The sequence below is a fragment of the Canis lupus genome, chromosome 33 (genome assembly GCF_011100685.1).
Source record: "Canis lupus familiaris isolate Mischka breed German Shepherd chromosome 33, alternate assembly UU_Cfam_GSD_1.0, whole genome shotgun sequence".
Taxonomy (NCBI): Eukaryota; Metazoa; Chordata; class Mammalia; order Carnivora; family Canidae; genus Canis; species Canis lupus.
The window spans coordinates 26699180-26723173 of NC_049254.1; the positions used below are offsets into that span (position 1 = coordinate 26699180).

General features: G+C 54.5%; 1 protein-coding gene across 1 annotated transcript in view; it reads right to left on the reverse strand.

Moving 5' to 3' along the window:
- SEMA5B (semaphorin 5B) overlaps window positions 1–23428 on the reverse strand; it is a 119054-nt gene extending 95626 nt beyond the window's left edge. Inside the window, 1 exon segment of the mRNA XM_038583039.1 lies at window positions 23336–23428. The gene's annotated coding sequence lies outside the window, so the exon portion shown is untranslated.
- Between the last annotated feature and the right edge of the window lie 566 nt (window positions 23429–23994).

Sequence of the window (23994 nt, forward strand, 5' to 3'; positions counted from 1 at the left end):
GATAATGCTGGTGGTCTTGGCTCATATCCCCCATTCTCATGAGGCTTAAAACACACAACAAATGTGACTGTGCTCCGTCGACCAGAAAGCACTGTTCACTCATGAAGGATCACTGTCCACCGGGCCCAGAGCATCTCCAGCTGGGAAGAGCGTCTCATTCATCTTTGTGTCTCCAGTGTCTGCAGTTGGTAAATGTCTCCCGAGGAATGGCTGGGGGTGGCACATGAACTGAATGAGGAGAGGACAATAAAGGAGGGTGGGAGGGCCTGCCAAGCCAGGACAGTGATAATGAAGAAAGTCGAGGGAGACAAGAAACACCGCCCCTTTCCTCTCCCCCTCCAGTCTCCAGGACCAACAATGTCCCCCAGTTGGTGCTGATTCGACAGGTAGCTTTTCAAAGTTACTCTAGCTCCACGTAGAAATAGCAAAAGATGTTATTAAAGCTTTTCCATGCCAATTTGAATAAAATTTCGAACACATCCAACCTTTAAGCTAAATGAAAAACCCCCTTTTGGGGGTTCAACTGGGCCTGGGTGACTCAGTTGGCTAAGGGTCTGCCTTCAGCTCAGGTCCTAATCTCAGGGTCCTGGGATGGAGCCCTGGGTCAGGCTCCCTGCTCAGTGGGGAGTCTGCATCTCCCTCTCTGTGCCCACACTTGCGCGCTCTCTCTCTCAAATAAATACATGCAAAAAAAAAATTTTTTTTTAAACGTTTTTTGTTAACAACCCTCCAGGGTGCTTGCTGGCCTTGGATGGTGCCACATGGAACACTGACATTGGGAACTGGGGGACTTGGAAGCTTGGGATGGGGCCCTGGAGGGCAAAGCTTTCCCTAACTCCATGTTGCTTTGGTTTGGAGGAACAGGCACTCCAGAGGCTGAGGGAGCCTGGGTGGAAATTGGGTAATTTAAGTAAAGGGAGGAATCATTTCCACACACGGAGCAGCTCCAGTCCTGGGAACCCACAGGCAATTCTTACCCCCCACCCCCATCAGCTCTGTTCCCCGTACCTACCCTACCACCACCACCCCAGTTCCCAGAACAGAAACACGACCCCTTAGAGGATGAAAAGCGCAGCTGCTTTTCACCACACACAATCCCTCCCACGACAGGCTCCACCTCATTGTCAATACTTCTGCCTCCTTTGCATCCCCGGGCCTAAACTGTGATGGAATAATCGGGATAAGCTGTAAAGGGGAACCCCCGCTCCCAACTCAGAACAGCACTAGGAATCAGAAGGTGGTAATTAGGGGGTGTAGAAGAATGCTCCCACAACGTTACCCTTGGCCTCTGAGCATGGGGGCACACGGGCAGACGAGCACCCCTCTTGGGCACACCCCTGCCACACACGTGTATGCACACGCATGCACCTGTAGGCATCTTGTTCTTGCCTCCTTCCTTTCTTCCTATGCCCCACTCCTCCCCACTTCCTCCCCTCCCCGCTGGTAGAGCTTGGCCAGGATACTGCTCCAGGAGCAGAGGGTGGCCAGGGGCTCTCTAGATAGCCCCGCATCCCCCGAACCTGACCCTCCTCTCTCTCTCCACGGGGAGCCAGAGCCAGGGGACCCGCTTCGGCCACCTCCATCCTCACTCCCCAGCTCTGTGACATCTGCGAAGCACCTCTCAACTTGAAACCTTGAATCTCCCCTTTATAATAGGATACGGAGTCAAGTATAAATCCAAGTCCACAAACGTCTACTCCACACCAAACAGTAGACTCAGCTAAGGAAAGACGCAGAAAATGGATAAGCCCGTGTCAAATGTCCTTATGTCGATGCAATTTATAATTTAACTCATTAATGGGGGATGGTAAAGCTAGCTCCAAAGAGAATTTCCAAACAGGGGTTTGTATCATGGGTCAGGGAAGGCATGCAGGGACGAGTTGGTGAAGCAGAGACAAAACTGGTTAATGACCTACAGGGCTAAAGACCCGTAACTCCAGTGTTCTCTCTTCCACTGAACAGAAACCATTTGCATCTCCACTGGGTAAGGATCTGTGTTATCTTATCAACCTATATGTTAGCATTAACTTCATAAAGTCTGGCCCCCAATCAATAATAAATTGAGAGTCAAGCCAAAGTACATCTCCCCAGAGAATTAAATAATCTTTGGGTGGACCTGTTAGGTAACAGGATGAGGTGGCCAGTGCAGGTCTCCAAGCTTTGGATGCGTTTTTTTTTTTTTTTTTTTTTTAACACCGTGGTCCTGGCCTTCAAGGGGCTTCACACACCTGGTGAGGCAAGATGATCAGACACAGCAGAATTAAAGACTTCCAGAAGAATCACTGTTGGTTTTGCTAGGTGTGACAATGGCAACGTGTTTACGTACAGTGTAAAGACATCTTAACCAGGTGAGATGTACACTGAAGTATCTATGGATAAGATTTCATGATACCTGGGATTTATTTTAAAATATGCCAGGATAGGGGCACCCGGGGGACTCGGTGGTTGAGCATCTGCCTTCGGCTCAGGTCATGATCCCAAGGGTCCTGGGATCGAGTCCTGCATCGGGCTCCCCGCATGGAGCCTGCTTCTCCGTCTGCCTGTGTCTCTGCCTCTCTCTGTGTCTCTCATGAATGAATGAATAAATGAATGAATAAATAAATAAGTAAAACATGCCAGGATTAAAAAAAAGTTTGGCAGGGAGGTGGGGGGGTGGGCAGCACGGAATGGATGAAACGAGATGGGCCAGATATCGGCAACTGTCGAAGCCAAGTAAGGGGTACATGGGAATGCAAGCATCGTCCTATTTGGAAATATATTCAAATTGTTGTCCTGCCAACAGTTAAAACCACATCCTATCACATGTTTATTATCTTCTCACACGCTACACGATTTACTGTGGTTTTTCTGTCTCTGCCGCTTAGAATAGAAACTCCGTGGGGGCAGGGCTGCCCGTCCGTGCTGTCCACGCACAAGCACACGGGCGATCTGCACCCGGGGGCACACAGTCGGTATTTGTGAAAGGACTCCTTGAGGTGCGCCCCCGCTCAGGGCCCGGGAGAAGGGGCCGCCTGCGTCGGGCGGGCTAGTCCCGGCCCTCATGGGTGGGTGGGATCAGACGGGAAGGGAGAGAGCTGGCGGGGGAAGTGTGCAGGCTGGCCGGACAGAAGCCCGGGAGGGACAGGGTTCGGAGAAGAGGCTGTGGAGAGTGGTAAGGTGGGGGATGCCAGGAGGCAACCGGAGTGTCAGAGTCAGGTGGGAACGGGGGAAGGGACTGCACAGAGGTCGCGGGCAGAGACCACACATCTGAAAACCTACAGACGGGAGACAAAGCAGAGGCAGTCCAAGGAGCAGGTGCGTGGAGAAGGGCCAAGCTGGGCCCCTCTGGGGACGGGAGGAGAGAGGCATGGCCATCCGAGCGGCAGGTAGGGTGCACACCTCCTGGACGGGGCTCTCCCCTGGGCCCTGGGCTCGGGGCGCAGTGGCGGGAGGCGGGCCGGGAGGGCCTGCAGCTGCCCAGGGCTGGGGTGGGGGGCTCCGGGCCCCACTGCAGGTGTGCTTTTGATGTGGCTCGGCCTGTGGGGCCGAGGAAACCCGAGCTTCCCAGTGCAGCCCGCTGCATCAATGCCACCCAGTCTTCAATGAGGCCGCAGAAGATGTGGGCCCGCGGGCCCGTGGCGGGGCTGGCAGGAAATCAAGGCGCAGCATTTCAGCCGGAGATGAAAGGGAGTTTGCACCCAGACTCCTACCGACACACGCACAGCCCATTCTCTGCTCCCCGGGAGGGGTTCTCAGCGTGGGGAGACTCCCACTTTCTCTTCCCAGTGGGGGGGTCTGTAAAGAGAGAGACTGGGGAACCCAGGGTCTTCCCTATCTCTGCAGGTTTCGACAAGCTTCCCCTGCTGGGTGAGGGCAGGGCCCCGCACATGCATCAGGTGGAAACACGGAGCCAAGGTTTGTGCCCTCGCCCCTGGCACGTCAGGCCCCACCCCACCCCTGTGTGGAGGGACCTACGGGCTCGGCTACAAGGATCACCGGGTATGAGAGAGAGACACACACACAGAGAACACACGAGCCAGTGCAGCTCCCTCGCTGCTCCACAAAGGGTGCCGCCTCCGTCCCCTGCTGTTGCCGGCCACAGACATCCACCAGGGACCTTGAAGTGCTGCAGGGGTTCAGGACCCTACTCCTCACCCTAAGCTAGAGGTACACAATCGAGGACCCATGCACGCCCCATCGGTGCCCGGAAAGAAAGAGAAAGGGAGGGGGCAACCAGGATGCTTCCTGACTTGAGCTGTCCTTAACAGCACACCTCGAGGAGGCTTCAGTGCCAGGTGCTAGGAGTGCAAAGGGGCGCGAAGACCAGCGGGGCCCTCTCCTCACTCTGGGAGACGGAGCTCACATCGGGGAGACCATCACAGGCTCTCACGCCATGCAGGCAGCACCAAGGGCCGAGGGCAAGGCAAAGAGGTGCCCCAGGGTTTCTCTCCCTGACTGTCCCCGAGATTCTCCTGGGGAGCCCTGGCAAAGATACCAGTGCCCAGCCCCCTGCCCCAATAGATGGAATCTCTCTTTGATGGTGGGGCCTGGGCTTCCAGAAGTTTTAATCACCCCCCACCCACCCCCGGTGGTTCTACGGTGCTGCCAGGGAAGAGAAGCGTTAAAGCATACGTCCCTTTTCAAAATGGACACGAGAAAGGATGACAGGGGTCAGGGCCCCAAGGAAATGCACCAGCTCAGATCTGCCCCTCCCCACCAAAGCGTGGTATGGCAAGTGGGCAGTAACAGTCCCCCGCCCCCTCCTCAGAGGGCCACCCTGGCCCATGTGCCAGGACAACCCAGAGCAAGAAGGGAATGGTTTGGGCTCTTTTCCCCCAGAACTTTGACCTCAAAGGTGGAGACGACCAAGAGATTTCGTTGACTTAGAGCCCAGAGGCATCTGTTCCTCTCTTTCTGAAACTCCTTCTGAGTTTTATTGTTGCCTTTTTTTTAAGCACTCCAGTGTGCTGGAGGAATGAAAAGGAAGAGCACCCTGCTGAGTGTCCTAGATGCCCAGGGAAGGGAGAGGCGCTGCTGATACGGGCACGGGGGGTGAGCAGCTTCAGGTCCAATTCTATCAGATCTAGAGGGGAGCAAGCAGGGCTTACCCGTAAGGAATGGGGTGAGTCCCCAGGATGGCTAGCTCTACTGGGTGTGGGGCAGGGAGCCCGCCGCAAGCCCAGAACACAGGGCTCACCAGAGCCCAGGACCACAGTCCCCCAGGACACTCACACCGAGAGCAGACACCATGTGGTGTGAAGGGACACATGGAGTTTGGAACTGGAAACAAGGATCTGAAACTGCCTCTTAGTCAATGGCAGTGCAACTACCTTCCTTTAGAGATTTATTTATTTATTTATTTTAAAGAGAAAGAGAAAGAGCATGAGTGGGGGGGGGGGATGCAGAGGGAGAGGGAGAGGGAGACAGAGAATCCCAAGCAGATTCCATGCTGAGCACAGAAACCAACACAGGGCTCGATCCCACGACCCTGAGATCAGAACCTGAGCCGAAACAAGAGTGGGACGCTTAACCGACTGTGCCACCTGGGCTCCCCTCTTCATTTTTTTTTTTTTTTTACATTTTATTTATTTATTCATGAGAGACACAGAGAGCGAGGCAGAGACCCAGGCAGAGGGAGAAGCAGGCTCCACGCAGGGAGCCCGACATGGGACTCGATCCCAGGTCTCTAGGATCGTGCCCTGGGCCGAAGGCGGCGCTAAACCGCTGAGCCACCGGGGCTGCCCCTCCCCTCTTCATTTCTAAAATGAGTATCACAGCACCGAACTCCGAATTGTTTGTTTTTTGGTGTAAGAATCAACCGGGATAACGTAGGAAGCAATTAGAGCCGTGTCCCGCAGAGACTCCGGTAAAGGGAAGTTTCAGTTGCCTGGAGAAGAAACTTCGGGTGTGGATGCTCTCCGGCAACAGAGAGGCACCCCTTCAAAACATGGCTTTCGTCCTCTTCGTTTTGCCCAGAGCAGGTGAGGGTGAGTTACCTGAGACTATATGGAGCCAGTGAGTGACCCCGCCAGTTCCTGGGAACTTAGCGCCGCAGGGCAGGCACGGGTGTGGGCGACGCCAGCTAAGCCTTCTTGCCCTTGCCTGGAACTGTCACCCCCACCCCCCTAGAAGGCAACAGCTACCCCTCCGATCTCTCAAGCATCCAGCACAGTCCTGGTGCAAGACGGGTGCTCAGGTCAACATTCCTCATTATTGGACAGTCGGTCAGTTCAAGGTGGAACGGAAGAGGTTAATAGGACGGGTCGGGGGTCAAGTCTGTGGCCTCAGAGAAGGTCCCTGTGTTGTGCTGCGCTGACAGCTGTCACAGTCCAGAGAACCAAGCAGGTGGCACCAAGGCGCCCAGCTCCATCCCGGGCACCGCTGCCAGCCTCCACCTTCTCTTCCCCTCCCTGGCTCTTCTCTGCTGCATGTGGGCCTGCACATGGGGTGTCCAGGCTGCAGCGATCCTGACACTTGGATCCTGCCATTTCCTCCCATCTCAGCATCCCCGCCTAGGCAGGCCGGGTATCCCTGGTTTCCCGCCTCTCGCTTTGAATGTAAACATCACTGCCAGATGCTGAGAACCGGAGAAGCGTGTTCCTCCCCAGAGCCAGAGAGGCCCATCTTTCAGCCACGTCCACGGTGGCTCAATGCGGAGGCCTGGCCCGGCTGGAACTCCAGAACCACCGCAACCCCCACGCCCCAGCTCCTGCTGCCTGCACTACATGCCCGCCCGGTCCTTCCAAGCCGTCGGCTCTCTCTGACATCTGTAGCCACAATGTAAGCTCTGCACAAGGTCTTGAGTTTAGAACCAGGGACAACTTGGCCACAGTCCCATCAGAGCAAACCCAGCGGGAGAAATCTCAGTTTCCTTCGTGCCTGCAAGGACGGATCGTCCACGCACGAAGACCACCCGGCGTCCGAAGCCGGGCCTCCCTCCCACTGACCTTCACACCCTCATGAAGGTGCCAGCTTGTGTCAGGCCCACAGAACCGGTCCTTCTAACACAGGAAGATCATCCGAGACCTGTGGTGAGTGGAGCTGGATTTCTATCAGTGCTTCTGAGATGTGAGCCTCTCCAAATGCCCCCTGCTGTGCGCCCCCAGCCTCACCACCCCGAATCTCCAAGACGGGGTGTGATTTGGGCTGAATATCCAGGCACTCTGTCCTGGGAGCCCAGCCTCCAGGGGGCAGGCCCAAAGCCAATTGCTGAATACACTGAGAGGAGGGCGGGTGGTAGTCTCTGAGCTGCTGAGCCTCTTTCTCTTGCAAGCCCTCCACTGCCAGGGCTGCCAGGGAACAAAGGGAGTCAGTAAGGTAGAGACATTGACCTGGGGTCAGTTACCGAACTATCCAGAGCCTTAGTTTCCCCATTCAAACGATGAGGAAACAACTCTTGGGACAGTCCCCTGGTAATTTAGAGAGCAGAGTGCCAGGCACATTGAGCATCCAAGACACGGTCCCCCTGGTCTAGTCTCCTTGTCACACCTGAGCAAGCGCAGGGCTGTGCAGGTCCCACATAGGGCAGTGTGGGACATCTATGAGGACAGGAGATGGAGTTTAGAGTTTTGCCCAAGAACCATGGGGATATGAATTCTGACTCGGATGGGAGGAAGGGCCTCCACGGGGCAGCAGAGTCTACCCGAGGCCTCTGTGAAATGATCCCCCAACACGTGCACACATACACAGCCTGTGAGTCAGGCCCGAGGGTTCGATCCTGGAGGCTCAGGAAGTACCGAGGACGTTGGCTCTTGGCAAAGATGCAGGCCTGGGAGTGGTCACTAGAGGGCTCAGGATGGCACCCAGGTAGCTGCCCCAGGGAAGGTCATAGGAGACGGACAGCCTGAGAACCAGCACAGGGCTAGGGGTTGGGAGTGAGGGAGAAAGAGAGAGTCGGTGGGAGGGAGGCCATGGCTGTGCTGTGGGAGAGTAGGATGGCTTCCCATAAAGCTTCCTCATTACCTCCTCGGGACACAGAATGACCCAGAGAGACCCAGAGCCCCCGGCTTCCCAGCAGTAAGCACTCATGCACAACATTGCAGCGGAAAACACTGCATGCGCCAAATATTTGAACGCCCTGGTTTCCTATCTCCCTCCACTGCCAAGCACATTTCCCTGCACTCCTGGTCTACAGGAGACGCTACTGGGAGAGGCCACCAGCTACTGGGAGAGGCCCATTGTCAGGTGGAAAGAGCCCTTGCTCTGGGTTCACTGGGGCCTGGGATTAAATCCTTTCTCCACCTCACCTCTATATTGTGCGATGGTCGGTAAGTTTCTTGACCTCCCTGAGGTCCTTCTGTCCTGCGTAAAGCAGGAGCTAACCCCCTCCGTTATGGCCCTCCCGGAGACCTAAGTGACAGACTGGCCCATAGTAGGCTCCCGCATGCTGGGGTTATTCTTTGAGAATATGAAGCAGATCCCGCCACAATGAGTCCCTGGGGCTGAAGGCATCCATCCACCCCGAGGACTAGCCGGGCCTTCTCACTGTGCTCCCCGCTTCCTGCTTTCAGAGTCCCTGGGAGGCCACAGCACCAAAGCGCCAGCAGAAGCCTAATTCACAGTCGGAGAGGTTTCCCCAGACATGCGACCCGGGCAGAGCAGGGCAGGTGGCAGTCACAAGCATGCCCACCATTCCTATCCCCCAGGCCCGGGCCCACGCAAAGCCGTCCCCCCTGGTCCTGCCATCTCGAGGAGAGGAGTTGGTGAAGTGGAAACTGCTCCAGACATTTAGCCCAGCGCGACAATCTCAAAGCAATCCTCTCTCTCAGCAGGACCGGGCTGCGAAGTGTAATTAAAGCCATGGGTTAATTACGAGCGGGCGGCAGCCGTCTTGCCAAGAGGAGCCCCTCATCACCGCCGCTGCTCCAGCATCCAGAACCATCCACTCAGAAGGCCGGTCCTCTTCCTCTTCCGCGCTCCTCCTCAGCCCTCGGGACCTCAGCTAAGTCATGCCAGAGTCGCCTGCAACTAGCTGTGTCCACTGCTCTTGCAACTCACCCTTGGGAAGTTCGCCCTGTAGTCTAACATAAATCTATCCTGCTACAGATCGACGCTGGGAATGGGGAGAACTGACGTGGATGTGAGTTAGGGCTTCAGGAAGGTGCCCTGAGAAGTGTCTTTAGAGCAGGCCAGGGCCTTGCGCCCCACCCCACCACCATGAAGAGGAGATGGTGCGAGGATCCTACAGGAGGATCCAGCCGGGGACGAGGGCTGACGGGGAGTGGGCAGTGGAAAAGCATGTTGGCTGGATGGACCAGAGAGCCAGCTAGGAGGTAGCAGGCCCACCTGGGTTGGAAGCCTGGCTTGGCTGAAGAGCTACCCAGTAGGGACGCCTGGGTGGCTCAGCAGTTTGGCGCCTGCCTTCGGCCCTGGGCGTGATCCTGGGGTTCCAGGATCGGGTCCCACGTCGGGCTCCCTGCGTGGAGCCTGCTTCTCCCTCTGCCTGTGTCTCTGCCTCTCTCTGTCTGTACCAGAGCTACCCAGTACCTCCCTATCTCAGTCAGCCCATCTGTAAAATGGGGGTAATAATGCCATTCCTACTCTTAGGGCTTTCGTGAGCTAAAATACAGAAAACAGCTTCTTAAATGGCCTGGCACAATGTAAGCTCTCAGTAAACTCTAGGAAATCCTCTTAACGCCCACGTCCTCTTTCACAAATTGCTCAGAATCCTAGGGCTTCTCCCTTCCCCCTTTGTCTCAGACTCCTTCTCCCATCCCAGAGTCACGGCCGACACCCCCGTGCTGGGCCCAGCCTGTGACCTTGCCTCCTCCCCAGGGGCCCCCCGTCCCCACCGCATCCTCCGGCCAGCTCCCCCGCAAGCCTCCTCCCCGTAGCCCCCAGGGACTCTTCTAGATGTCTTGCCTCACTAAAAGGAGCTCTTTAAATCACTTCCCCCCATCGCCCTCTGGAGCGGGTGTTAGGGCCACCTTACAGCCGAGGAAGCGAGCCTCGGGGAGGAGAAATCCTCCGCCCGAGTCACTCTGCGGGTAACGGGTAACCGGGTAACCCGGAGAGCCAGGACCGGAGCCCTGCTGCGTGGCCCCGGGCTGCCCTCCGCACCAGACACCTCAGCCAGGCCCCGGCCCAGGTGGGCCAGCTCCTGATGCACATCTCACCTTCCCTGTGGCTCACCCTCAGGGAGTCGAAGAGCAGGAACAGGAAAAAGAGAAGGAGAGGTCATAGGACATGAGAGGAACCGGGGAAGGGGAAGAGCCGAAGGGGAACGAAGGCCGAGGGAACTAATCTGGGGTCCACAGGTTTGGGGGCTTCCCTGGCGGGCCTTCAGCTCCTCCTGCAGCTTTGCTCGGTCTTCTCCATCAGGGCGCGGGACCCCAGGGCAAGGCAAGGGCGAGAGGAGCCTGGGCACAGGAGGCCCAAGCTGGAGGCTGGTACGCAGGCTGTAAGAGCACCAGCTGCTGCGCGTGCGTCTGAGCCACTCGGCCCAGCCGCGCACCCAGGGTGCATGCAGATGGGGCTCCGAGCAGCTGCGGGGATCTCACAGCGATCCTGACAGCATCCTGGCAAGCACGAGAGGCGCTTCTAGAAACGGGTCTGGGGTGGTTTTTGCAAACCACACAGAAGGAAACTCACTCTGCTGCCCGGGAAAAATTCCTGAAAAGACTGTAAACGAGGGGTGGTGGGCACTTGGGAAAGGCGGCTGAGATCACGGGCAGGCAGTGTGTGTTCAGCAATAAAGTCCTGTCAGGCAAAGCCCATCTTCTCTGCTGACGGGGTCACCAGGCTGGTAGGTGAGGGAAATGGGGTTTGCTGCCATAGCTGATCTCGAAACCATTTGACAATCTCTTCATGAAATCGTTGCATATAAGCTAGAGAAAGGAAGCTAAAAGGTGGGAAAATTAGTAGGGCATGGAGCTGGCTGAGCAATCATATCCAAGGGTGCTTGCCAATGGATCAAGTCCCTGTAGATGGAAGCATCCAGGTGCATGTAGGGCTCTGAATCATCCCACTGCATTCAAGATCTTATCAGTTCCTTGGACCAATAGTTGGGAAGCATTTGAAGGTGGGAGCTATTAGCAGATATATTGGATGTCAGAGACAGAATCGGAAACATTTGTTTCCTTTTCTTAAAAAAAATATTTATTTATTTGAGAGAGAGAGAGAGAGAGAGAAGAGAGCACAAGCAAGGGAAGAAGCAGAGGGAGAGGGAGTAGACTCCCCACTGAGCTCCCCAGGGAGCTCAATGCAGGGCTCAATCCCAGGACCCTGTGATCATGACCCAAGCCAAAGGCAGACGCCTAACTGACTGAGCCACCCAGATGCCCCTGAAATACCTGTTTTTAAATATTATTTAATTTTTTTAAAGATTTATTTATTTATTCATGAGAGACACACAGAGAGAGATGCAGAGACACAGGCAGAGGGAGAAGCAGGCTTCTCAAGGGGAGCCTGATGTGGGACTTGATCCTGGATCCCGGATCACACTCCGAGCTGAAGGCAGATGCTCAACCGCTGAGCCACCCAGGCATCCCTAAGATTTTATTTTTAAGCCATCTCTACACCCAACTGGGGGCTCAAACTCACGGCCTCAAGATCAAGAGTCGTGTGCTCCGCCAACAAAGCCAGCCAGGCACCCCCCAGAATCTAAAATATTTTATTTTATTTTATTTTATTTTATTTTATTTTATTTATCTTATTTTATTTTTAGAATCTGAAATATTTTAGTGGGCTAGAGGGATGGACTGAACGTAGACAAGATGAAATGAATTAGGGAAAAAGGTAGAGTCCCAAACATAAGAACAAAAAGGCCACAGCGCTGCTCTGGGCTGAACTGTGTCCCTCTAAAACCCACACGTTCAGGTTTCAGTCCCCAGTACCTCCGAATGTGGTCTAATTTGGAAAGCGGTTGTTGCAGATGTAATGAGTGAAGATGAGGTCATACTTGAGGAGGGTGGGCCCCTAATCCAACACGACTGGTGTCCTGACAAAGGGGGATATTTGGAGACAGGTGCACAAGGAGAGCCCCATGCAAAGATAAAGGCAGAGACTAGGGGGATGTTTCTATAAACCAAGGCAGGGCAAGGATTGTCGGGAAACCACCAGAAGCTAGGGGAAAGCTCTCCCTCGCAGGCCTCAGAAGGAACCGACTCCGCCAAGGGCTTGATCTCAGGCTTCTGGCCTCTATTGCCCACGAGACAACAGACTTCTGTTTGTGAAGCCTCCCCAGTTTGAGGTACTTTGTTCCGGCAGCGCTAGCAAACTAACGCAACACAAAGACAAAATTGGAAGATGGGGCTGAGTTCCGAGTTATAATAAAGAGACCTGAGGGGAATGGTTGTCTGCAAGCTCAGTAAAAGTCAGCAGGGCCACGTGGCTGCCAAAAATAGCCAGCGCAGAACTGAGGCTGCGTTAACAGAAGCTGTGGTGCCTGCACTGATGAGGGTGGCTGGCCGGGCCTCACCTGGAAGGCCAGATTTGGTCCTTGTGACCACAAGTTAAGACAAGCGGGAGGATGCTCAGAGTTCTGTGCCCAGGGAGGAAGAGACAAGTCAGAGGAGCACTAATGCAAGCGGGGGAGACGTGAAGGCAATTGGTCCCCAATGCTTGAAAAGCTGTGGCGTGGAAGGGACTGCGTTTGCCTGGAACAGCCACGTGGGAAGAGATGGAGCCCTCGGGGAGAGACACAGACCTCAGAGAAATAGAAGAGCTTTCTATTAGACATTGTCGACCCAAAACTGAATGGGCACCTGCTGGGCAACGAGCTCTGTGTCTCTGAAGAACTGAAGATGCCACCGGCTGACCGCCCCGTAGGGACTCCTAGAGGTGACCCTGGCACCTTCCAGCTCCGAGAAGGGCCCACTCATTCCCCAGCCTGGCTGACACCAGGAACTCAGGCTCCTTACCCATGTAAAGTTAGAGGCTGCTGAGGGCTGTTCGGGCCCAAGACCTCTCATCGATGGCCTCGGTGGGTCAAACTGCACGCTAGACTCATACACCTCAAGAGATCAGGCTTGGCAAGACCCCGTCCACTGGAAGGATGAACCTGCTCGTGCTCACAAGGACGCAGTCCTGAATAGGGGTGGAAGGAAAGTGGCCGTGGCTCTCCATTGTCCACGGAGGGATGAAGGTGGCAGCCCCAGAGGTAACCAACTCCAACCCTGAAGGAGTGCCCTCCTGGTGGGTGTAGGGGATAGAGGCCGCACCCTGGCCTCCCTCTGACCAACTCCTATGCCAATAAAACCCTTCCCAGTATGACGTGATACTCATAGTGAGCATCTAGCTACAAGGGTTATGCTACGTCATTTAATCCTCCCTTAAACTAGTCCTCCCTCATTTTCCAGTAAAAAAAAAGAAGGCTCAGAGAGAGAATGGAGCTCACAGAACCCCCAGGAACAGTCGGGTTGGGTTTGAACTCAGGGCTGTCTCATCCCGAACCCCACATGCCTTCCAAGTTTCCACACTATTTCCCCAGTAAAGTGTTATGGGTTGTCGAAGTGCCACGAGCACCCAGCAACAGAAAAAAATGGCCTGGGGTCGGGGCGGGGGGGGTTCTAGGGTAGTGTCTCAGACCTCAGCGCACATAATGGCCTGGAGGGCTTGTTAAAGGGCAGGTTGCTGGGCGCCAGCCTGAGAATCACTGAGTCAGGAGGTCTGGGGTTCAACCCAAGAACACTTGCGCTCCTAACAGGTTCCAGGTGGTGCTGGTACCGCTGGTCGGGGACGTCATTTTGAGGACAACGGCTCCAGAGCAGTCAGGAAAGGCAGCAGGTGTCCTCCGGACTCCGAGCCACACAGAGATAGAGATTCACCGGGCCGATCATCCACCTCCAGTACGGGAGTCCCTGAGCAGGGTCCTGGGCAGCAAGATTGACAGCTGGTGCTGCTTCACCACAACCCATCTGGTTGGGAAGATGCTCATTCTGAAAAAATCCAGCTTCCTGTACTCGCTACTCTGGAGTCTTCTGGTTCTCCCAAATGGATGAGCTGTGTTCTCTCCTATCGAAGTGCTGCCTCTTTGGCAGTCAACCATCATGACCCTCAGGGTTTTCTTGCTAAGTGGAAGAGTTCCCTTCACCAGATCTTTTGTGGCTGGGTTTCTCAAACCCCTCCTGTGGCTCGCTGCCCTCCATGGAGCACACTACAGTCGGTCAGGGTCCCCTCTAAAATCCATGTCCAGAGATGAGGACACAATGACCCCAATCTGGTCCCTGCACTTCTCTTAGTACCGTTGAAGACGGTGCTGTTTGGAGCAAGCCCGTCTACTCTGCTGGTTCCTATAAAGCCTGTGCACAATTAAACCCCTCAGATTTTTTCCTCCGGATCCTCAGCCAAATCAAGTCTGCTCGCACCCTCCACCCCCCTCATGAACTTGAGTAATTAATTTGTGCAATCTAAATGTGACTTTCCATCTGCCCCTGTTAAATTTCATCTTGTTGGTTTAAACCCAGCATTCCAGTCTGTTGAGATCATTTTGAATATTTATTCTGTCTTTTATAGGAGCTGCCCATCACAGTCTTGTCATCAACAAATTTGATAAGCTTGCTTACTCTAGTTTCATCCAACTCATAGATAAAACTCTGAGGCTTCATTTTTCAGAATCTCACCTGCCATAAACCATCTTCCCTTTTGGAATCCTTAATCGTAAGCTGAGGCTTCCTAAAATCAGACTTCTTCCATCCTAGGGAAGGTCTGTGGCCATGTCATCTCTTTCCTCGGCTGTTATTAACACCACGCTGCTGCGGTGTCTTTCATCCGAGCACCGTCACATCATCACCTAGCTCTTGGTCATGGTCAGAATCAAATCAGAAGGATAGTTTTGGTTGCTATTCCTCTCTCTTTTGGGCAATGGCAATGTTCAAGAGGCAAGTACACAAAAAATGTATCCAGGCCTCCACTTTAAACTGTATTTGACGTCCAACAGAAGTCAGACTGCCTATCCCCCCATCATTACTATAGCATGCCTCCCTGACAGCTTTATAAGCCATACTGGGCAAGTAGCATCCAAATTGCTCTGACTGGGTGGAGAAGCTGCAATAGGGATATGTCAAACTGGGACCCGCTAGGCTGCAAGGCATGCTGGGATCCTGGCAGCTGGTCAGTGAGGAAGCAAGAAATGTTTTCTGGCACGGGGTCCCTGGAGGAAGGGGTGAGCCCAGAATCAAGGAAGTGAAAAGGCTAAAGCCACTCGTATGAGAGAACTGCTCTTCTGTTGGAGAAAGGCACAGTCTATGTCCATGGGATGCTGACAGGGCTTTTGTGAACAACACGGTGATACCGCAAGCCACAGATAGGACAAAATATACATACGTATACATACACCCAAAGTATGCAAAGTATTTGTAGTTAAGAGGATAGGCTCTGAAGTCAGACAGCGTGGCTTTAAACCCCAGCTCAAAAAAAAAAAAAAAAAACAGCTCTACTACGTTTTAACTGGGTGACCTTGGGCAAATGGTTTGTCCCTCAAGGTTTCAGGCTCTTTGTGTAGAATAAATGCACATAAGGCCCGTTGAGTATTAAAAGAGAGAATGGGTATCCAAAGTTTAAAAGACTGTCTGGGGCATAGTAACAGCTCAATAAATAATAGCTGCCACAATGGAACAATAGCTTGAAGGCACTGAATGCTTGCCCATACTTCCTGGGCTGGAGATGTGAAGAGGAAAAAGCCAACCAGGTGAAAGAAGAAACTGAAGATGCTGGGAGTTAGGGGCAGGAGAGACTTGGAGCTCCCCCGGAGGGGGTAAGCAGTAATTTGTGGGACACCTGGAGGGGGAGCTGCGGCACCCAGTCAGGGTGAAGCTTTTGACTTTTGGGTCAAGTGGGGTGAAGCAGCCAGCTTGAAGCCTCATAGGAGTCCAGTGAAAACAGTTTGCTTTTTCAGCTCTGAATAAGAAAAATGTTTATTGTGATAGGAAGTCAGTCAAAAATCGTCTAGATGGTCCATGTTAAAAAGAAGCATAAATACTCCCCTTCTGGAAATCTATTCTGAGGAAATAATCATCAATAGGCACAAAGATTTATATACAAGGATGTTCACTGCAGCATTATTTATAATAGTAAAAAATGGTTTACAACCTAGATGTCCAACCCACAGAGGATTCATTACATAAATTATGGCACATCCACATGATGGAATACTGGCGGCCTTCAGAAAGCCCATTTGAGAATACCTCAGACAGATATGGGAAAATTATCATAATGTGTTATTAAATGAAAGGGGCTGGTTACAAAGCACCTCAGCACAATCACAATTTTGTTACATATATATCTAGAAGGAAATAAGCAACAGTGTTGAATGAATATGCATTACTTTTATAAATGGGTTTTAAGAAGAAATGACCAGGATGATGTTACACTAGAAGGGTGCTCCCACAATCAGCTTATAATAGAAAGTCATTAAATTCAGAACACAGGAACAGAAACAGTAGCTATGATCTGAATGCCAGGAGCTGTAGCTGGTAGCTACTAGAAAGGACCTGGCTGTTTTGAAGGGCTGAGGGCAACGAGATTCTGCATGCCATTGGCGTAAGGCCAGCGGGAGCCTAGGCAAGAAGATTTAGGTCAGTGGCTCTCAACCATGGCTGCATATTAGAAAGCTCAAAAAAATATCAATTGCTCAGGCTCCACCCTCAAGGACCCCGACTTAATTAAGGTCTAGGTTGGAGCTGGTCATCTCTATTTCTTTCTTTCTTTCTTTTTTTTTTTTTTCAATGCTCTCTAGGTGATTCTAACAGAAATCAGTGAATTAGCATCGAACTGGGCCAGGCTTCTATTACCCGAATACCAGAGCCCACTGGAGCCTAGCTTTCCAGACTGGGCCCCGTATGTCAAGAGAGGCTTGCTCTGCAAGCTAGAGAGATACTTAAAGGGAGCAGGTGGCCCTAAGGTACCTGGTCTATGCAGGGAAATGCCCCTCGGCCTTGATCGGCGTTCACAGAAGTGCTTCTTGGGAGCTGGGCTGTTTGGGAGTTTGTGCCATAAGGATACTGCTCTCCCCTGAGACTCCTGATAGGGCCCAGGGTGACCAGCTGACTCCATAAACTGCAAGTACGGGTGGCTCTACAAATGGGAGGTGGGAAGAAAACCAGGATCCCAGGAAACCTATAGGGACCTGACGCCACAGAAGCTGGAGTTAGTCTAGTGGTATTTTCCTCTTCTGTCCTGCTTTTGGGCAGAAACACACCCTGGTTAAGGTGGATAAGGCCTCTCACAGGGCTCCTGGCTTCCCCCAGGCGCCTTGAGGGAAGAGGAGCAGAGAGAACCAGCTGCTAGAAACAAAAGTTTGTATTAAATGATAAGATCTCCCCCAGCTTCTCACGACAGGTATAGAGTTACCCCAGGCACCAAAAGAAGGGAAAGAACAGGCTTGGGTCGGCTGCTTTACACACTGGATCCATCCATCCCTGAATAATTAAGAGCCAACTGCAGCAGCTCCTTTGTACTCCTTGAAGGGGAGCTCCTGGGGGCCCTTCAGGACAACGACTAGGGGACTAGGGCAGTATGGAGGGAGCTTTGGCTCAGGTGGAGCAGTAGGGTTGGCAGTAGGGATAGATCCAAATTGCTACCCCACCAGCCATTTCCCAGAAACTGTCTCTCTAGGCAGATGAACGGAGCTGCACATAGTCCAAAATGCCAGACGATCAAACCATAACGCAGCTTTGCAATGCCTTGCACCTATGTTTACACATGGACGTGTATGAGTATATTTACACACACACACGTATACCTAATATGGAGCAGATTTACCTTCCAAATGACGTTGGCCTCAGGCAGAGGCTAATAGGAGAATGCACTCTGTGAACATACTGGCAGTCGGGGGCAAGGAGGAACCGGAAGCTGGTCTTAGACTAAACATTCTCCACAAGTGATCCACAAAAAAGAGATCTTCCTGGAAAATCGAGAAGTGACTACAGTCTCCACTCAAGGCTGCTGACCTCGAGGGCCACAAAGTCTCAGGGTTCATCTCACCACCTCGTTTTCACAGATGGGGACTCTAGGTCTGGCAGGAGTGCTCAAGGGGGGGCAGACTCCCTCAGTTCTAACCCAGACTCCTCCTTTGGGAACTTAAACCTATCTTCTCCAATTTGATCCTCAGGGGACTGACAAGAGCAGATGGTCACCAGCCATCCTCCAGAACCCACCCTTCCTATCAGAGAAGAGGCCAGCCAGAGACATTCTTGGTTCAAATGCAAAGATATTCTGATAATATCGACAAGGCTTCAAATTCAAACGAGTTCCAGGTGCAAGTCTGATTAAGTCATCCTTATTAAACGCAGATCAATGAGGGCAGTGTCATGGCACAACTCAGCACGCACAGCGTTGCCTTTAGAGCTTTCATTTGCTCAGGGACAGCCCAGCAGAATCCTTATCCTCTTGTGTCCAGTCAGAGTAGAGGCGGATCAACAGCCCAACTGTTGGGAAGTGGGCTCAAGGTCAAACCCTCCCAAGCCTGTTCTCCGTCCCTGGGGTTCCCCCCCTCCTGCTTTCCCCACTGTGCCCAGCAGCAAATGAGACAGGAAACCACCTTCTTCTTTCTTCCATTTTGAAGCTACCATGTGTAGTAATTTCTCATCGGTAAGACCCTGACTAATGTCAGGATTAAAGAGTGCATTCTGCAAGGTTCGGTTTTCATCTCTCATGCTCACTAAAGCAAAACACTACAGCAGACGGGAGGAACAGTGACATCGCAGAGCCATGGAACATTCAGCACCCGGCTTCCTTTTAAGAACTCTGCTCCCAGCTGGAATTTTTCCCTGCTACTTTCTAGCATTCAAGCCAGTTATAGGGGGAAAAAAATTTTTTTTTTTTTTTCAGAAAAAAAGTCTTGGGAGGAGAATCCTCCATCTGAGACAGAGAATGGCATACGCAAAGATCCCCTTCCAGATTGCCCATCGTTGGGCCATCTCTATAGCTAAGGCCCACGTTATCAAATCGAACGTCAGCGAGAGGGAGGTTCACAACAGTAAAGCACTGTGAAATCCAGGTGTTGCCCACACAAGCTGTAAAAGCCAGGGCTCCATTCGGCAATTCAATGACTCCATCAGTCAAGCCACTTGCTTTGGCTTCTTTTCATATATTTAAGACCAAGTTAGTTAAGCTTTGTCATGGATTTAAGACCAACTTACTGGTGCCTAAACTCCAATGCAAAGATCTGAATGTGAAGGAAAGTCATTCATTGCAGGTAACGATTTCCAACACACACACATACACACACACACACACACACACAAAGTCACCAATCAATGAAGACAGGTTAATGATGTAGGTGACTGGATGAGGCAAAGGGTCATTCAGACTCTGAAGAATAAATAACCAACACTCCCAACAGTTCTCATCCCCAGATCCTCGGGTGCCTGGCTTTGCTCCTGTGCACACCACAGGAACAAGGTAGGTGTTCAGCCCCACTTGATGAGTGAGAAATCTGAGGAACTGAGGGAAGACCTGAGGTGATGCGATCCTAGCCCTCTCAGCCCTTCCCACAACCCTGGACTCCAAGTCCTTTGGACAACTCTACATTAGCGGTCAGATCACCAAGACAAACCACAGGGGTAAAAAATAAAACCTAAAAACCACCTCACAGTAAATTCCATCATAGAAGTCGAGGCGATGCGAGTAATTGTGTCCTCCTAGTCATACCAATTCACCTCCATTCAGGCCAGAGATAGATCTTGTTCACCATCATATCCATAACTTCTAGCACAACGCCTGGTATTAGGTAGATGCTCAGTGAATGGCGAACATGTGAATTTGCCCCCACTGTTGGTCTCCTCTACCTTGCACCTAGGAAATAACAAAGCCAACACTTGAGGATCTTAGGGAACATCTGGCTGCTGGAGGCATGGGGCTCAGGCCGGCATCACTTAAGGCTTCCATAGTAGAATGCATTTCTACTCAGAGAACTGTCCTTTGCCCTCTGTGTCCATTCTACACCTCAGTCCTCAATGAAAGTAGTGAACAGGTTGATTATATGGTTGAGATCTGAGTTGCTACCTCATTGAATTTCCCTGTGGGATACAGGAGGGTTACCAAGATTAAGAACAAGAGTGTCATGATTAATGTTCAAAATAATTGGACACAACAGCATCTTCCTCCCAAGTGTGCACACTCCACCTACTGATCTTCAGCCCTGCCAGGCTAATCCTCTATAAATGTCTGCCATCCCTCCTCCCTTGCCGGGGCTCCTCTTCCCCTTTTTAGACCCACACCCAGGGCTCAGGACTTTCTGGATATTCCTTGGGATCCCTGAACATCAAATGTGAGCTGCTAGACTTTTCTTATCTACCTCTGAATAAGGTTCTACTACATTAGGAGAAGCAAAAAGTCACGGTTGGATTTTCTTCCTTTTGTGTAAAGAACAAAGGTGGCTTACACTCACTGGGTTTCTGGGGATCTGGGGAGGGAGAAGAGACCTGAGCCCCAGTCCTGGCTGTGCATCTGGAGTCTTGCATCAGTGGATGTGAAGTGCTCAGATTTATGTAAGACGGATGACTCCCTGACCTCAAGAAACCCATCATCTAGAGAAGTTGTCATAGAAGAATCCTCATGGGCCCTGAGGATGAGGGTGGGCTTGGAGGCCAGCAGATTAGAGGTAGGATCAGGCTGTGTGGTGTCCACCAACCCCCAAAGTACTGGAAGACATGATAACACATACACACAAAGACATAATGCTTCATCTTAATTTGTTGATCTAGAATTACAGGGCATGAGACTGCTCAAGGGCAGCACATTTTTGTTTAGACCATTTTATTTGGACCACTTTGCTATGACTATCCAGTTGTCCAGCCATTGGTTGGACAGCCATGGTCACCTGCCTGCCCTCTGTAGGCATCAGAGTTTGTGACATGGACAATCCCCAAGCCCTCTTCCAGGTTTGAGCCTCAATAAGAAGTAAAGAACAGAGGGGCTTTCAAATAAGCCAAGAAGGGTAGACCAAGGATAGGAAGCTTCTATGGAAAAAAAAAAAAAAAAAGGGGAAAAGAAAGAAAAGAAAAGCTTCTATGATTCCATCAGCCCCAAAGTGTAGGTCAGTCCACAGAGCCAGGCTGGACCTCTCTCAGCTTCTCTGCCTTCCTGGTTTGGCTCTAGAAGTGGAAAGGGAACCCCTTTCTGGCCTTCCCTTCTATTCCAGCAGCTGGTGGGGAGGGGGGCAGAGTCAACAAGCCCAGCTCTCTGTCCCAGAGTATAGAGGCTTTCTTCAAATAGTCCTCTCCTAAGCCCTGGGTGGCCATTTGGCACCAAGTCCTCGATGTGTGGTACTGCCCATGAACCTCTCCATTCACTATCTCCCTCCCCAGACAGACGCACAAATGTCTTCTTTGGATCAAACTGATGAATTTATTTATTTGTTTGTTTGCTTATTTATCTTTAAAGATTTTATTGATTTATTCATGAGAGACACAGAGAGAGAGAGAGGCAGAGACACAGGCAGAGGGAGAAGCAGGCTCCATGCAGGGAGCCCTGCATGGGATTCATCCAGGGTCTCCAGGATCACGCCCTGAGCCGAAGGCAGGTGCCCAACCCCGGAGCCACCCAGGGATCCCCGAAACTGATGAATTTAGCCAGTTCTCTGGGCATGAGCTCAGCCCCGCACCTCTTTGTATCTATGGGCACCTGGCCTGGCGCCTGGCACACAGTAGGTACTTAAAAAGTGTTTGATGTTCAGGTGATGACATCACGAACTGCTGTTAGCTCTGGAGGAGAAAGGCTCTGGCACTTACTCCCTAGAACCGGAAAGGAGATGGAAGATTGGCCACCGCCTCCCACACTGGTGCTGGTAGTTGTGGATACCGCGAGGTGCTCCCCCCCCCCACCCCCCCCAACCTGGCAGCCAGAGGCAGCCCTTCCCGCTGAGCGCGTCTCCCCCAGGCAATTGTGTCTTCTGGGTGACCAAGTGGCAAACTCCCTATCTCTTTCATATTTCCTCCCCCTTCCTCCTCTTGGGGGGTCTACCTTTCCGACAGGATAGGGGCGGCTTTTCCAAGCTGCTCCTTAATCCGTCCACCCCGTTCTCTTTGTTGGGAGGTCCAGGTCTCAGGCTCCAGATCCTCCCCAACCACCACCACCACCCCGGGCCGTCCCCAGGGTCGCCCATCCAGGCTCAGAAAAGGTGAGAGGTCACTTTTAAAGGTCAACAAGAAATGGGGAGAGCGGGAGGTGAGGGAGGGGGAAAGAATGGGCAAGAATAGGCTAAAAGATGCCAAGTGGGGGTGGGGGGGGGCGGAGAGGCGGGCCCGGAGGGCGCGGGAGAGAGGCGGAGGAGGCCCCAGTGGGAGGCTGCGGAGGGTGGGGAGCGGGGCGCCCGGGAAAGGTGGAAGCAGCTGGAACTGCTGGGGCCTGAAGGAGGCGGCGAGGGCTGGAGGCGGAGCAGGTGGGACCGCGCGGGCTCCCCGGCTCGGGCCCCGGTTGCGCGGGCTCAGGCGCAGCGCCGGGGAGGAGCGCACCCCAGGGTGGGCCGCCCCCGCCCCCGCCCCCACCGCGCCCCCTCCGCGGGGCGCCCGGCGAGGGTCGCAGGGCCCGCGGCTCCCGTGCGCCTGCAGCCTCCCGACCCCGGGCACGGGGGATGGGGACGAGGCCAGAACGGCGCTTCAGGTGGCTCCTCCTCGCTGCTCAAAGTTTGCGGCCGCCGGGGGCGCGGGCTCCGTCCCCCTCCGCTGGCCGCCTCGCCCCCGCGCCCCGCGCCCTGCCCCCCGGCTCCCGCCCCGCGCGGGGCCCGCATCCCCTCCGCTGCCTCCATCCCTGCCCGGGCCCGAGCGCCGCGCCCCCTGCGCCCTCCCTCCGCGCCGGAGCTCCCGCACGACGTGAGCGGAAAGTGAATGCGCAGCCCCAACCACAAAGACAAATTACCATGAGAAAAATAAATCAGGGAATCGCCCTCCGCGCCCCCCATCCCCAGTCTCCCGCCGCCGCACCCCTCCGCTCCGGCCCGGGCGGGAGCGCGGGACCCTCCTCTCCCCTGCTCTCCCCTGCTCTCCCCTCCCCTCCTCCCCTGCTCCCTCCCCTCCTCCCGCGGGGGGGGGGGGAGCGCGGCGTCTGGGGCTCCCCGGCGGGGCAGAGTTTGGGCTCCGCGGGGTCTGGGTGGGATCCGGGGAGGGGGCCCCCCACGCGCTCCCACGCGCCGCGCCGCCCGGGCTCTCGGCGGCCCTCCCGGAGCTCATCTCCGCGCGGGTCCCCATCGGCGCTGCAGCCCCGACGCCCCGGCCCAGGAGAGGGCCCCGCGGAGGGCGAGGACCGGGAGGAGGCGCAGGGCCCCCCCCCCCCCCGCTCCCGCCCGCAGCCTCCTCCACCTGCTTCCAACTTGCGGGCGCCCCGGGGCCCCTGCCCCGCTGCCCACCGACTTGCTGCAAGTTTGCAACTCGCAGCCCCAGCCCGCGCAGGGGAAACGCCCGCGGCTCCCGGGACTCACCTCCGGGGCTGCGGGCGCAGGTGCCCGGCTCTCCGTGGCTCCCGGTCCCGGCGGCGCCAAGCCGCGGAGGCGAGCCGGGAGCGGGGCGGCCGCGCAGGGCGGCCCCGGGCTGCGGGCTCCGGGTGCAGTGGGGCCCCGGCCCGCGCCCGCCGCGCTCGGGCTCCTCCCGCCTCCGCGCGGCTCCGCGGAGCTGGGCTCGGGCGGCGGTCCCCGCGCTCCAACTAGCTCCCGACCCCGAGCGCGGGTGAGAGCGGGGAGGAGCAGCCCGAGCGCGCCCGCGGAGCGAGGGAGGGGCGGTGGGGGAGGAGTTGGGAGCCGGCAGCGAGGAGGAGGAGGAGGGAGCGGGAGCGAAAGGAGGAGGGGGCTGGAGAGGACCTGCGGCGGCCGCGCCTCCCCCGCCAGCCCCGGGCCCCGAGGCGCACGGCGGGGCGCGAGGGGGCGCCGAGCATCTGCGCGCCCCGGGCCCCGCCTGCCCAGTGCGAGTCTCCGGGCGGGCGGACCCCGGGCCCGCGAGACCCAGGGCGCCCGGAGCGCTTGCTGCCGGTGGCCACATCCGGCCTTATTGTCCTCGGCGACCCCCACCCCCCACCCCGTCTCTCGCCTGCCTCCCTCCGGGGGCCTCAGCGCAGCCTCCCTCCCCCACCCACACCCGCCTTCCG